General features: G+C 41.3%; 1 protein-coding gene across 1 annotated transcript in view; it reads right to left on the bottom strand.

Annotated features, from left to right (window-relative positions):
- NDP (norrin cystine knot growth factor NDP) overlaps positions 1-8,527 on the bottom strand; it is a 78,145-nt gene extending 69,618 nt beyond the window's left edge. The window contains exon 1 of the mRNA XM_060770229.2: positions 8,122-8,527. The gene's annotated coding sequence lies outside the window, so the exon portion shown is untranslated. The remainder of the gene's footprint in view (positions 1-8,121) is intronic.
- Between the last annotated feature and the right edge of the window lie 3,635 nt (positions 8,528-12,162).

Here is a 12,162-nt window from a genome sequence, read left to right as displayed (position 1 = left end):
GGGAAGAGGATCACCCGGCAGTGAGGCAAGAAAGCCGAGGCTCCCCCCGGACTGCTAGGGCTGTTGTGAGCATATGGGGCGCTCCTCAAGTGGCAGTCGAGGGGCATTGACGGAGGCGCCTCTGCACCCCTGGCAAAAAAAAGTGTTCTGCGACAGCTTACTTCGCGTAATGGACGAGCCACCCTGGATGTCCTGTATTTTTCTGTGAATGTGGGCTTGTACCTTTTGAGGCATAATAAACCTCTGTAGCTATGCTTTCAACCCAGAGTGCCTGTACTCCAGGCATGTAGCCGGGGGGGGGGGGCTTGGGGGGCTTCAGCCCCCCCCCCCCCCCCCGAAATTGTCATGGTAGTCCATGAGAAGGCCTTACTCGTACATTATTTAAACTGTTATGTTTATTCATATCATGATCTGATCACCATGTTCAACATATCCCATATGCATGGGGGTATTGGGGTAATGATACAAAAGGTTTGCTAAGGTAGACCCTCTTTCACTCAGATTCAGCCCCCCCCCCCAAATCAAACTCAGCTCCCCCCGAAACAAAATCCTGGCTATGGGCCTGCTGTACTCTATCCTGTCTGATCTGGTTTAGTGAAGGCTCACTGGGCATAGACCTCTCTACCTGTGCTCCTAGCTGAAATCACTACAATACTATGCCCTTCTGCATCCTACATGCAATTGCTAATCTAAAATGGTTGGCGTAATGAATCAATTGTTGAATGGTATGTAAATTCCATTGCTTCATTGATCTATTCTACTCAGGAATAGCAATTAGTTAGTCTTCATTTTCTAAAACATAAAAATATTAATCCATCTTTGCGAAGCGCCTTATTTGATGGCAATTCACACACATATAAACATCACACAAACTCACATTGTTCAGTCATTTGTCATTGAATACTATTGTGTTTGACTCCATGTGGAAATCTCTGCCCAAGGTTTTTGCTCTTCAGTGGCTGATTTTATATACAGAGAATTACTGAGCTGATGTTCCAGGTACTTAATGATGAATGTGCATGTGGGAAGGCATTCTTCAAGATACATGCTTTTCTATGGGTGCATGTTAGAGGAAAATCAAAGGGAAGAATAAGATTTCGCATCTCTTTGAGAGGCAAAAATCATCAAAATTTTGCAAGTGGAAGAAGCTGGCTGATGTAGCATTGGCATATGGAGAGGATTACAGGAAGGCATGCATATGCAAACATTAAGAAAATGCCAGATATAAACAGAGATACCATTTTTGTTTGCTTCAGGCAGGACGCAAAGCCATTCCAGAAATTAACTGGAGCACAACAGCCTATACACACTTTAGAGAGACTACCAGGATAATCAAGACTGTGTGGGTGCAAACACGAGCTTCTGACTGACATGCTTTTAGTTCTTGGAAGATTGTATTGCCTTTGTTACTCAAATGCATTGTGCTGAATTGAAGGAAAAAATCTGATGTTAAACCAGGCTATGAGATTGTCAACTTCTCTCTTGTATCTCTGTAAGTAAATCAGTAAGGAGTACAGGATTCAGCATAACTCATAACTCATTCTTTCATTCTTTTCTACAGTTAATGCTATTAAAATTGAAGCTTTCCATAAAAATAAAAGGGATCTTCAAGATCGTTATGGCCTACAGCCAAATGGCATGGGAAGAAATCCATGGGGTGACACCAACGCTAGTGATGCAGCTGCCTTGCACCATTTTACTCGGAGAAGTGGATGGATATATAAAAGACTTAATGCTGTTCCTTACCTTCTATCAAAAAAGAAGCTTCCCTTTTTCTGAGTACAGAGGTGAAAGGTTAGAAACTAGTCCACTCCAGGTGAACTTTTAAAAAGCATGAATACCCTCCATACTCTCCGATTCAGCAGGGAAGCTCTGAAGAGCTTCTAATGCTTCTATTGTCCCACACAGGTTAATCATGTATCTGACATTGGTTTATGGTTAGGTTGAAACAGTTTTTTGGGTTGATGTTTTGTCTATATTTTTTACTTTAAGATGATTACATTGGTGTTGTTGTTGTGTGTTCAAGTTGTTTCCAACCTACACCAACCCTTGGCCAGAGTCATCCAGTGGATTTTCATGGCTCTTCAGAGAATCAAACCTTGGTTTTTAGATTCATAGTGCAACACCCAAATAATTATGCACACTGGCTCACATAAACATATATTGTATTTAAATTAGTGCTGGTGTTGTTTTTAATAAAATAGCTGTTGCTGTTTTTTTTACTATAATCATTAGTTTGGGCAGTATTTTGTTTTCATTTATACCATGAGCTACCTTAGCAACAATGTTGGAAGAGACAGGAAGCATAAAACGCAACAATGAAATAAATAAAATAAATTTGAGTAGACCTACAGAGTTCTTGTGATACAATATGCAGTGATTCTCAACCTGTGGGTCTCCGGATGTTTTGGCCTTCAACTCCGAGAAATCCTAACAGCTGGTAAACTGGCTGAGATTTCTGGGAGTTGTAGGCCAAAACATCCGGAGACCCACAGGTTGAGAACCAATGTGAAATGGCGTCTTTTTCACAACAATGCTAAACACCTTTACTTGGAATGAACAGCTCCATCAATTTCCATAAAACTTACTTTGCACAAAGTATGCTTAGGATCACATTCCTCAAAATAAAAAGGCAACTCACATAATTGTTGTTACTAATCCTAACAGTCAGACTTAAGTGAACTGGGAAACTAATACAACTATTCCTCCCTATTTGACATTATCACTTCTGTTTATTATTTTTTAAGCCACTTTCACCTTGTTTTTACAGGACAATCGGTTTATTGAAGTCTCTTTAATCTACAGGACAATTTTAGAAAAGATCATTGGAGCGATGGTTAGAGTCCCAGTAAGGTTTAGAGAAAGTTAAAGCTGCTGATACAGTCAATGGGATAAAATAACCAACTTTATGCTTCCATTTTCATTGTTTTCATTTAGGAATTATTCCTGTTTGCATTTAGCAACATGACTAGTCATCTTATTGATGATCTATACTTCATATGAGTTAGAAAAAGCTGGGCTAGCTTATTAGAGCATAAGACAGAAGCATTCTGATAGAAGAGTTCTATTATGGATTCATCTGACAAAGTTTACATTTTCTCTAAATTTAATCAGCTTGCTAATCAAATTAGCAAAATGCCTATACTGGGATTGCTCTTGAACTAATATTACCACTTGTAACATTATTTGGTCCTTGAGCTATCTCCTAACTGAAGATCAAGGACACTTAATCATTGTTGATTAACCCCAATTATTGAACTACACATTATTCTCTTTGTATGAACATGATGCTCAACTAACTAGGCAACAGGGGTTACAGTGCAGGGTCCATGCGGATAAGAAATGAGGACATCAAACAAAAGCTAGGTTGGATGAACTGGTGGAGAGGAAAATGCTGACTGGCAAATAAATAAAACACAATTTGGATGTTGGGAATGAGGAGGCTTTGTTGCTCCAGCTTTCAGAATGGTGATTGTCTGGTGTTCATTTGGTTGCAGTTGTAGAGAGTTGGCAGAAGATGATTTTGGCATTTGCCCTGGCAGACCTGCCTTTTGTGGTGGTCAGCATGGCTCATGAATCCAGGATTGGATGAAGAATAGCATTCAATCATTGGAAGTATATGGGAGTTACCTTCAGAGATTTGGGGGTGTGGCATGGAGCCAGCCAACCCCAGCCAGGATATGGCTGTGAGATCACACTGGGCTTCACCCAGCTGGAGCATCTCAAGCTATTCCATGGGATTGACAAGCAGGTCATTTTGACTGGCTCATCAAAGCCTGGGTCCAATTTATCTACAGTTGTAACTAGATAAAGTTGTGGCCCATTTCCTTCCATGAAATGGTGTCTGACTGTTCTGTGATTTACCATTTATTATGGAACTCACTACTGCACACAAACACATACACCTGAAGACACCACTACTCTGAACAAAGTTATTAAATGCTCATTTGTCCATTTTTGACCAACTTTGTCCCCTTCTCTTCAAAAGTTCTGGACCACCTTACAAAATATTGTTTTATATTGTGAATCCCAAATCTGCTAGCTACCATAACTGTCATGGTCACAAGTCCCTTTTCCAAAAGTTGTGTGTGTGTGTGCCTTCAAGTTGCCTGACAATTTATGGTAACCCCATGACCCTAAAAGTAATGTTAGTTCTGCCAACACCATATATAAGCATAATGCACTATAAAAGGTAGGCTTCCATACAGATTTTACAACTCTGATGTAATATCTCAGATGAGACACCCAAAAAAGTTTGATGAAGGCAGACCACTATTAGCACCAAACAAGAATTACCACTTCCCCTTCTCCTCTCTTATCATATTTCAAATACATATCACGTAGAAAGGAGGGAAAGTAGCAACTAAACAGCAGTCATAGCCTGGCCCTCTGTGCTCTATCTGGATTTCATTGTGTCTACAAAAGTGATCCACTGTGATATATGACTTCTAGTGCTGCCATATAATACAAATGCTTACCACAGTATAATGAGTATGACGGGAATTGTTTCAAAATTTATAAAGGGGATTTTTTTTGCTGTAGTTTTTTGTAGCCCATGTGTCAGGATTTGCCCTCTTCAATTATTTATTAAGAAAGCAATATTTTTCTAAGGTGGGTGTACAGCTTGTGTCCTCTGCTTTCAATTAGTTGGGAATTTACTATGTTCAGCCAAATGTCCATTCATCAAATTCCCCATTTCTGGCAAAGTGGATGAATTCTCCATTTACATTCTTATGGTTAAACCAATGAGTCTACTTATGTCTCATGCTAAATCTCAGCTGACAACAGACCTGCCTGGATGGTGGTGAGATGTGATTACTGAGGTTCTTTCCATATATTTATTGGTTTTAGTGGAAAGTCATGCTGTATTTGGACAGGTTGCTTCACCTGTCTAAACTGGTGGCCATCTACTCATTAAGAACGTAAGTACAGAAAGAATGGCATGGCTAAATCAAAGCAATTTCATCAGGGTTATACCAAGACACTGCACAGTTTGAGCTAAAGGGCAAGATGGGAACCCCACTCCAGAAACAGAGACTAATCACACAGACAATTGAATATTTTTTTAATGGCTAACTTCGGGATGTCATCCTTAACACTTAAAATGCAGACTGCTTGGACAGACTGACAAGGTAGTATACCAGACATACATCTCTGTCTTATAGAAGAGAGAGAGCAAGGAGTTCATGAAATACATCTAGAAAGCTACCGAAAGCATAAATTTCCTGAGCCACTTTCCTCATTCTGTCTAATGGAAAGGCCAGTCCTACTTTAACATATAATCCAGCATGCTGCCTCACAGTAGCCACCAATATATCTCTCCAAATTCGAGATGCAAAGATGATCATCTTATACTGTTCTCCCCAAGGAAATGTTATTCACTAGTACACTATCCATAAAATGGAATATCTATCATGGTTCGGTCCCCTTGAATACCTATGTCTTCCATTAATTTGCCTCGCTTGTCTTCAATCCAATGACCACTAGTGTGTTTTGTGACAAATAGATCAATGCACTGAGAACAAACCGTGGGATGGAACACTTTCCCTTGCCTGTCCTGAAATGTACTATCCAGCACTTGGAAAAGTTACATTTTATACTGCAATTACCAGATCTGCTGCAGACACATTTCTCAGAGTGGTAGTTCAAAAATAACTTTCCAATGATAGTCTTAGATGAAACAATCAATGCACTCCAGACAGATGGCCATTCAGCCTCTGTTTAAAACTCCAGAGAAGAAGACTCCATGACTTCCAAGGCAGCATATAACCCTGTTGAACAGCTTTCACCCTCAGGAAGTTCTTCTTGATGTTTGCGTGGAATTCCTGTTCCTGTAATGGAATCCATTGCTCTAAGTTCTAATGCTAGGGCACAACACACACACACACACACAAACCTGTTCTCTGTGCAGAACACAAGGAATTTTCACACACACACACACCCCACACACACACACACCTTTAATTTTTCTGAAACACGTTGGGACATTTAAATAAAGGGGAAATACTTTGGATGAATGCTTGTTTTCTCTCACAGCTGGGAGAGAATGACTGTGATGTGTTTTTTGCATGCAAGAATGAAATAGTTGGGGATTTACATCCCTACCTCACACATTAAACCTGTTTTTCTTTTTGCTGCTTCTTCAGCCAGTTGGTCATCCTGTTTCTGAATTTTCTCTGAGCTACTACCTTGAAATGTCTCTATCCACTTGTGTGAGCCCTTCTCTGTATACATTTAAATGCAGCCGTGTAGCATCCTGCTGATCTTGGAAGAATACTGCCTATTCCTTCATATTATCCCATCCCCAGCTGGAATAATAACCCTTATTATTACATGTTATTACTCTTAGAAATTGCTCTCTCAGGTCTTTCTGAATACTTCCCAAATATGTAGCCTTACAAAGCCATCCACAGGCCATCAATCTGTCCTTATTTCCATCCTATCACCAAGCCATGCAGAAAGTTCTCTCCAACTCCATTTGACAAACAGCCAGTAACTTCTCCCACACAAGCTGCTTCTTTTCATCTTCTCCAGCCTGCCTTTCCATGGCGTGATTTCCTCCCTCTCCATTGTGTCCTAACAGATGACACTGAACCACAGTTCTGATTTAAGCCATAGCTACCACAGAATTATTTCTTGTCAGCACAAAAGCATATGACTCCAAGAAGACAGCCCAGTCATGGGACCTCTCCATATCTTCTTACATAGTTTTCCTAACAAATCTAAACCTTTTCTGAGCCAGACACAAAAGGCATGAAAAATAAGTTTTTGTTTGTATCTGAATGGTATGCAAAAATGTGTGTGTGTGAACTAACCCATGTTTGTATGCATAATTCTGATCATTGGTTTATTTCTTAGTAAACAGTTATGACACATCAAAATAATCATTCTAAAGCATAAGAACAGTGTAGAATTGTTTTGTCTTGTTTGCTTGTTGTTGTGCCTTGCATGAGGGATGCCTTTTTGGTCTCAAGTATGTTGTATTTGACAGTAATAAATTGGACCTGATCCTTGGCGCAGAAAGGCCAGACCCACCCTGTGGTTTAGGAAGGACAGCATTTTTACCAAATCTTCCTCCCAGGCTTTGTATAGAAGCTTCTCTGCAGAGGTTTGTATTTAATATGTTCTCTTACAAATCTCTAGGACTTCTGGTGTTGGAAGGTGCCCAAAGGACTGGGCTGAAGAACATGGAGATTACTAGAGACATATTATCCAGATAATAATAATATTGCTGGAACACCCCAGCAAGTGAGAGTCCAAAAGTGGCAGGCTCAAACCCAGAACCTCAATCAATGGCTAATACGAAATGAAAGACTCCACCCTGGGCACACAGAAAACTGGGCGACTTGGAAGGCGCTGAACAGACTGCATTCTGGCACCACGAGATGCAGAGCCAATCTTAAGAAATGGGGCTACAAAGTGGAATCCACAGCATGCGAGTGTGGAGAAGAGCAAACCACTGACCACCTGCTGCAATGCAACCTGAGCCCTGCCAGATGCACGATGGAGGACCTTCTTGCGGCAACACCAGAGGCACTCCAAGTGGCCAGATACTGGTCAAAGGACATTTAATCAGCTACCAAGCTTGCAAACTTTTTTGTCTGTTTGTTTGTTCGTTTTGTTAAAAATGTAATACAACTGTCTGGTTGCTCCTGACACGATAAATAAATAAATATCTCAGATTTTTAAAAATAGCATTTTTATTCAATTTTCTCCACTTTTGCAGGAGCCCTATGCCCCCAACCCCAGCAAATATGGGGGACATGTTGTATTAAGCAGGTGCATGTAGGATCAACCCTTACACAGTGCAGGCTGAAGGCTTTCGTGTCATTAGAGTATTAAATCCCCTCTGGATTTTAGTACAAACCTGAAAGGAAATTTAGAACAAACTTAAAGGAGGCTTTGGGGATAGGTTTGAACATCCTGGATAACTCATTTAAAATTCAGATTCCAACCCAAAAAGAGTTACTGCTCCTCTGAGATAGAAGCAACCAACCACTGTCACAGAAATAATAGGGAAAGGGGAAACTTTCTGCATGTAGGAAAAGCCAAAAGCATGGCAGGACATGCAAATACTTTGCATACAAAAGCTCCAAATCTTCAGCTGGCAAAGATACTTACTTACTTAGGTGATCCCTCATAGCTTGAGGATGATTGTCTTCCAAATGTGGTGTCTTGGTGGTGAGTCCTTAGGTGGCTGTGGACTCCTATTCTTGATCCGCATGTTCTCCCGCAGTGAGGACATTGGTTTCCAGACAGAAGATGGTCCCAGTCGGGGTTGGCTTGATCTGCCTTCCTCTTGGCACATTTCTCCCTTTCGCCCTCCATTTGTGCCTCTTTGAATTCTGCAGCACTGCTGGTCGCAGCTGACCTCCAGTTAGAGTGCTCAAGGGCCAGGGCTTCCCGGTTCTTGGTGTCTATGTTTTTGAGGTTGGCTTTAAGCCCATCTTTAAATCTCTTTTCCTGTCTGCCAACGTTCCATTTTCCGTTCTTAAGTTTGAAATAGAGTAACTGCTTTGGGAGACAGAAAGGGGAATGATAAAAACGTAACAAATGTACAGTCTTCAGAGTTGTGTAATATCTTGTTTTTTAGGTTCATCCAAATATCTCAAGCATATCAAGCTTTTGAGTCTTCCATCATCATCAACAACTCCTGCCTCATTTCTAGATTGAGACACAAAGAAGCTCAGAATCCTTCATTGCGCTAGATCTTATAAAATGTAAGAAATGGGGGGAAACAAAAACTCCCAAAACCTGTCCGGATGCAGTGTCCATCTGGTGACCAGCAGTCTTCAGGGAGACTGGCTCCCAAGATGGGGATTTGCAGTGGCTCACTGAAGAAAAAAAGGTGTTGAAACATCAGTGCGCATGGCTCTCTTCTCCGATAACAAAAAAGACAGAGATCTGTGAGATCTGTCCATTTGTTACAAGTTTGAAGAACCTCAGCCTTGGCAGCTATATTTGTGTCCACTGGCTAGCAATGCTTTGTTTCTTCTTTGAAACACCCAAAGGGACATTCTACATTCCTTTCTACAGCTGAAGTGTTTCCTTTTTACACAGGAGCTTCTCTTTGTTTCTGCAGTTTGCCTTCAAGTCGTTTTCAGCGTACGGCGACCCTAAGGCAAACCTATCATGTCTCCCTCTCTCATGTTCTCAAGCGTGAGCAATTATGAATCCTTGTGTTTATTTTACTAGAATACACCTGCAACCTAAATAGTGTATGATAAGCAGATGTTCATGCCTATAAACTGAACCAAGCACTATGATTTATAGACTCCTGAGATTCAGAGTTTGCAAGTGAAAGCCAAGGTCACTGCTGGATTTTTCACATTTAATAAATCTTAACAATGCTTGGGAGGTTGAGCTTTGGGTGGGGGAAAACAAATCCATTACAACTTGTAACAGTTTGAGAGGGATGCCAATGATGATCTGTGAAGCAGATGTAAGACAGGTTGATGTTGATATGTGAAAATGACCTCGCAGAGTAGATCGAACACTTGATTTGGAAACACATGTGACATACTGGCTGAATTGGAAGTGAAGGTTGGGGCATCACTCCTGCTCACATTTATCTGGGAGTAAACCCCATTGAGCTCAGTGGTATTCTTCTGAGACGGCAATCCACGATTGGGTTGTTGTAGGTTTTTTGGGCTATATGGCCATGTTCTAGAAGCATTCTCTTCTGACATTTCACCTGCATCTATGGCAGACATCCTTAGAGGTTGTGAGGTTGTGATCTCAGGATGCCTGCCATAGATGCAGATGAAATGTCAGGAGAGAATGCTTCTAGAACATGGCCATACAGCCCGAAAAACCTACAACAGTGATTCCGGCCATGAAAGCCTTCAACAATAAATCCAAGATTGGATGTGTGAACCTTTAAAAAATCTGTCTGTTTACCTGATAACACTCCACACTCCAGCAAAACCCAGTCATGTTTACTCAGAAATCAGTTGCAATAGTTTCAATAGGACTTTAAATGTCACCCTTTAAATGTTGTTGGACTACAGCTTCCAAAAGCCTTTGCCAGCATAGTCACTGGTGAGAAATGCTAAGAGCTGCAGGACATGAATCATTCAATGTATAAGCTACCAGCTCTTTTCATTCAACACAAGGGTTGAATGAAAAGTAATGCTTCCACCTTCGTTACTTGGGTCTGGATGGGAATAATTTAATAAATCAAATGCAGAAATAATCCTTAGAATGTGCCCTTTAATTGCCACTATTCACTTTTCCACATATTCACCAGACAATTGAATACATTTCTGCCAATGATGAACAAGTTTTCTGAAGCCGTCACGGAAGAAGTCGACATTCTGTTTCTGCAACCAGCATCTCACAGTTCTCCCAACATCTTCATCAGAAGCATAATGATGTCCCCGCAGATCTTCTTTCATTATCAGGAACAGATGGAAGCGAGACAGTGCCAAATCATAGAATCATAGAATCATAGAATCAAAGAGTTGGAAGAGACCTCATGGGCCACCCAGTCCAACCCCCTGCCAAGAAGCAGGAATATTGCATTCAAATCACCCCTGACAAATGGCCATCCAGCCTCTGCTTAAAAGCTTCCAAAGAAGGAGCCTCCACCACACTCCGGGGCAGAGAGTTCCACTGCTGAACGGCTCTCACAGTCAGGAAGTTCTTCCTAATGTTCAGATGGAATCTCCTCTCTTGTAGTTTGAAGCCATTGTTCCGCGTCCTAGTCTCTAAGGAAGCAGAAAACAAGCTTGCTCCCTCCTCCCTGTGGCTTCCTCTCACATATTTATACATGGCTATCATATCTCCTCTCAGCCTTCTCTTCTTCAGGCTAAACATGCCCAGTTCCCTAAGCCGCTCCTCATAGGGCTTGTTCTCCAGACCCTTGATCATTTTAGTCGCCCTCCTCTGGACACATTCCAGCTTGTCAATATCTCTCTTGAATTGTGGTGCCCAGAATTGGACACAATATTCCAGATGTGGTCTAACCAAAGCAGAATAGAGGGGTAGCATTACTCCCTTAGATCTAGACACTATGCTCCTATTGATGCAGGCCAAAATCCCATTGGCTTTTTTTGCTGCCACATCACATTGTTGGCTCATGTTTAACTTGTTGTCCACGAGGACTCCAAGATCTTTTTCACACGTACTGCTCTCGAGCCAGGCGTCCCCCATTCTGTATCTTTGCATCTCATTTTTTCTGCCAAAGTGGAGTATCTGTACTGTATGGAGGATGTTGTACAGTGGTGAGATTCAGTCTCTGAAGTTTCAAGCCTCTGCGCTTTCATTTCAGGAATCAGCATCCTGGGTACCCATCATGCACAGATATTCCGATAGCCAAGCAAAGCAATAATGTGACCCATACGTTCTTGTGACATGCCGATTATGCTTGAAATTTCTCTCTGAGTGATACGATAATCATCCTGAATCAATCTGTCAACCTTTTGCTTGTGAAACTCGGTGGTTGCTGTCACAAGATGTCCAACTCTTTGTTTGACACCTCAACATCTTTAAACTTACTCGCCCAACGAGGCACAGTACTCACATCAACACAATCACCATAAACAGCTTGCATTCTCTCATGAATCTCCTTTGGAGTGACACCTTCTGCTGTCAAGAATTCAATGACAGCAGGTTGCTTAAGTCACATTGACTGACCATCTGTGCAGGGTTCCATAATTTGCACTTTAATCACAGAACCATTCAATGCAAAGGCTTTCTGCCAAAATGGAACTGTAGAAGAGAGTCTACTGAACAAGCCAGTACCTGCTGCATACCAGTACTGCCATCTGTTGAGGAGTTATGAAGATGGAGGCATTACTTTTCATTAAACCCATAGGAATGTATATATAGGGGGAAAACATAGTATACATCCACAGTTTCAGACATCCACTGAGGGTCTTGGGACATATGCACCATAGACTGGGTGGGAGGAGAATATTATGATGATGATGTTTATGTTTAATATGTTTATTTATACCCTGCTTTTTCTCTCCACAAAGGAGATTCAAAGCGGTATTATCTCCCTTTATATGGGGGCAGGTTATCATTTGCTGTTCCAACTTGGACTCCCAAAATATCTTGGCCTGGGTTTGCCTCTTATACATGCATCATCTGATATGAGGTAGTATAAGTACTGATCATAAAACAGGCACTTAGATGCCTTTCAAGAAAGAAAAAAAA

This window comes from Anolis sagrei, chromosome 3, assembly GCF_037176765.1.
Source record: "Anolis sagrei isolate rAnoSag1 chromosome 3, rAnoSag1.mat, whole genome shotgun sequence".
Taxonomy (NCBI): Eukaryota; Metazoa; Chordata; class Lepidosauria; order Squamata; family Dactyloidae; genus Anolis; species Anolis sagrei.
This window is presented reverse-complemented; position numbering and strand designations above follow the sequence as displayed.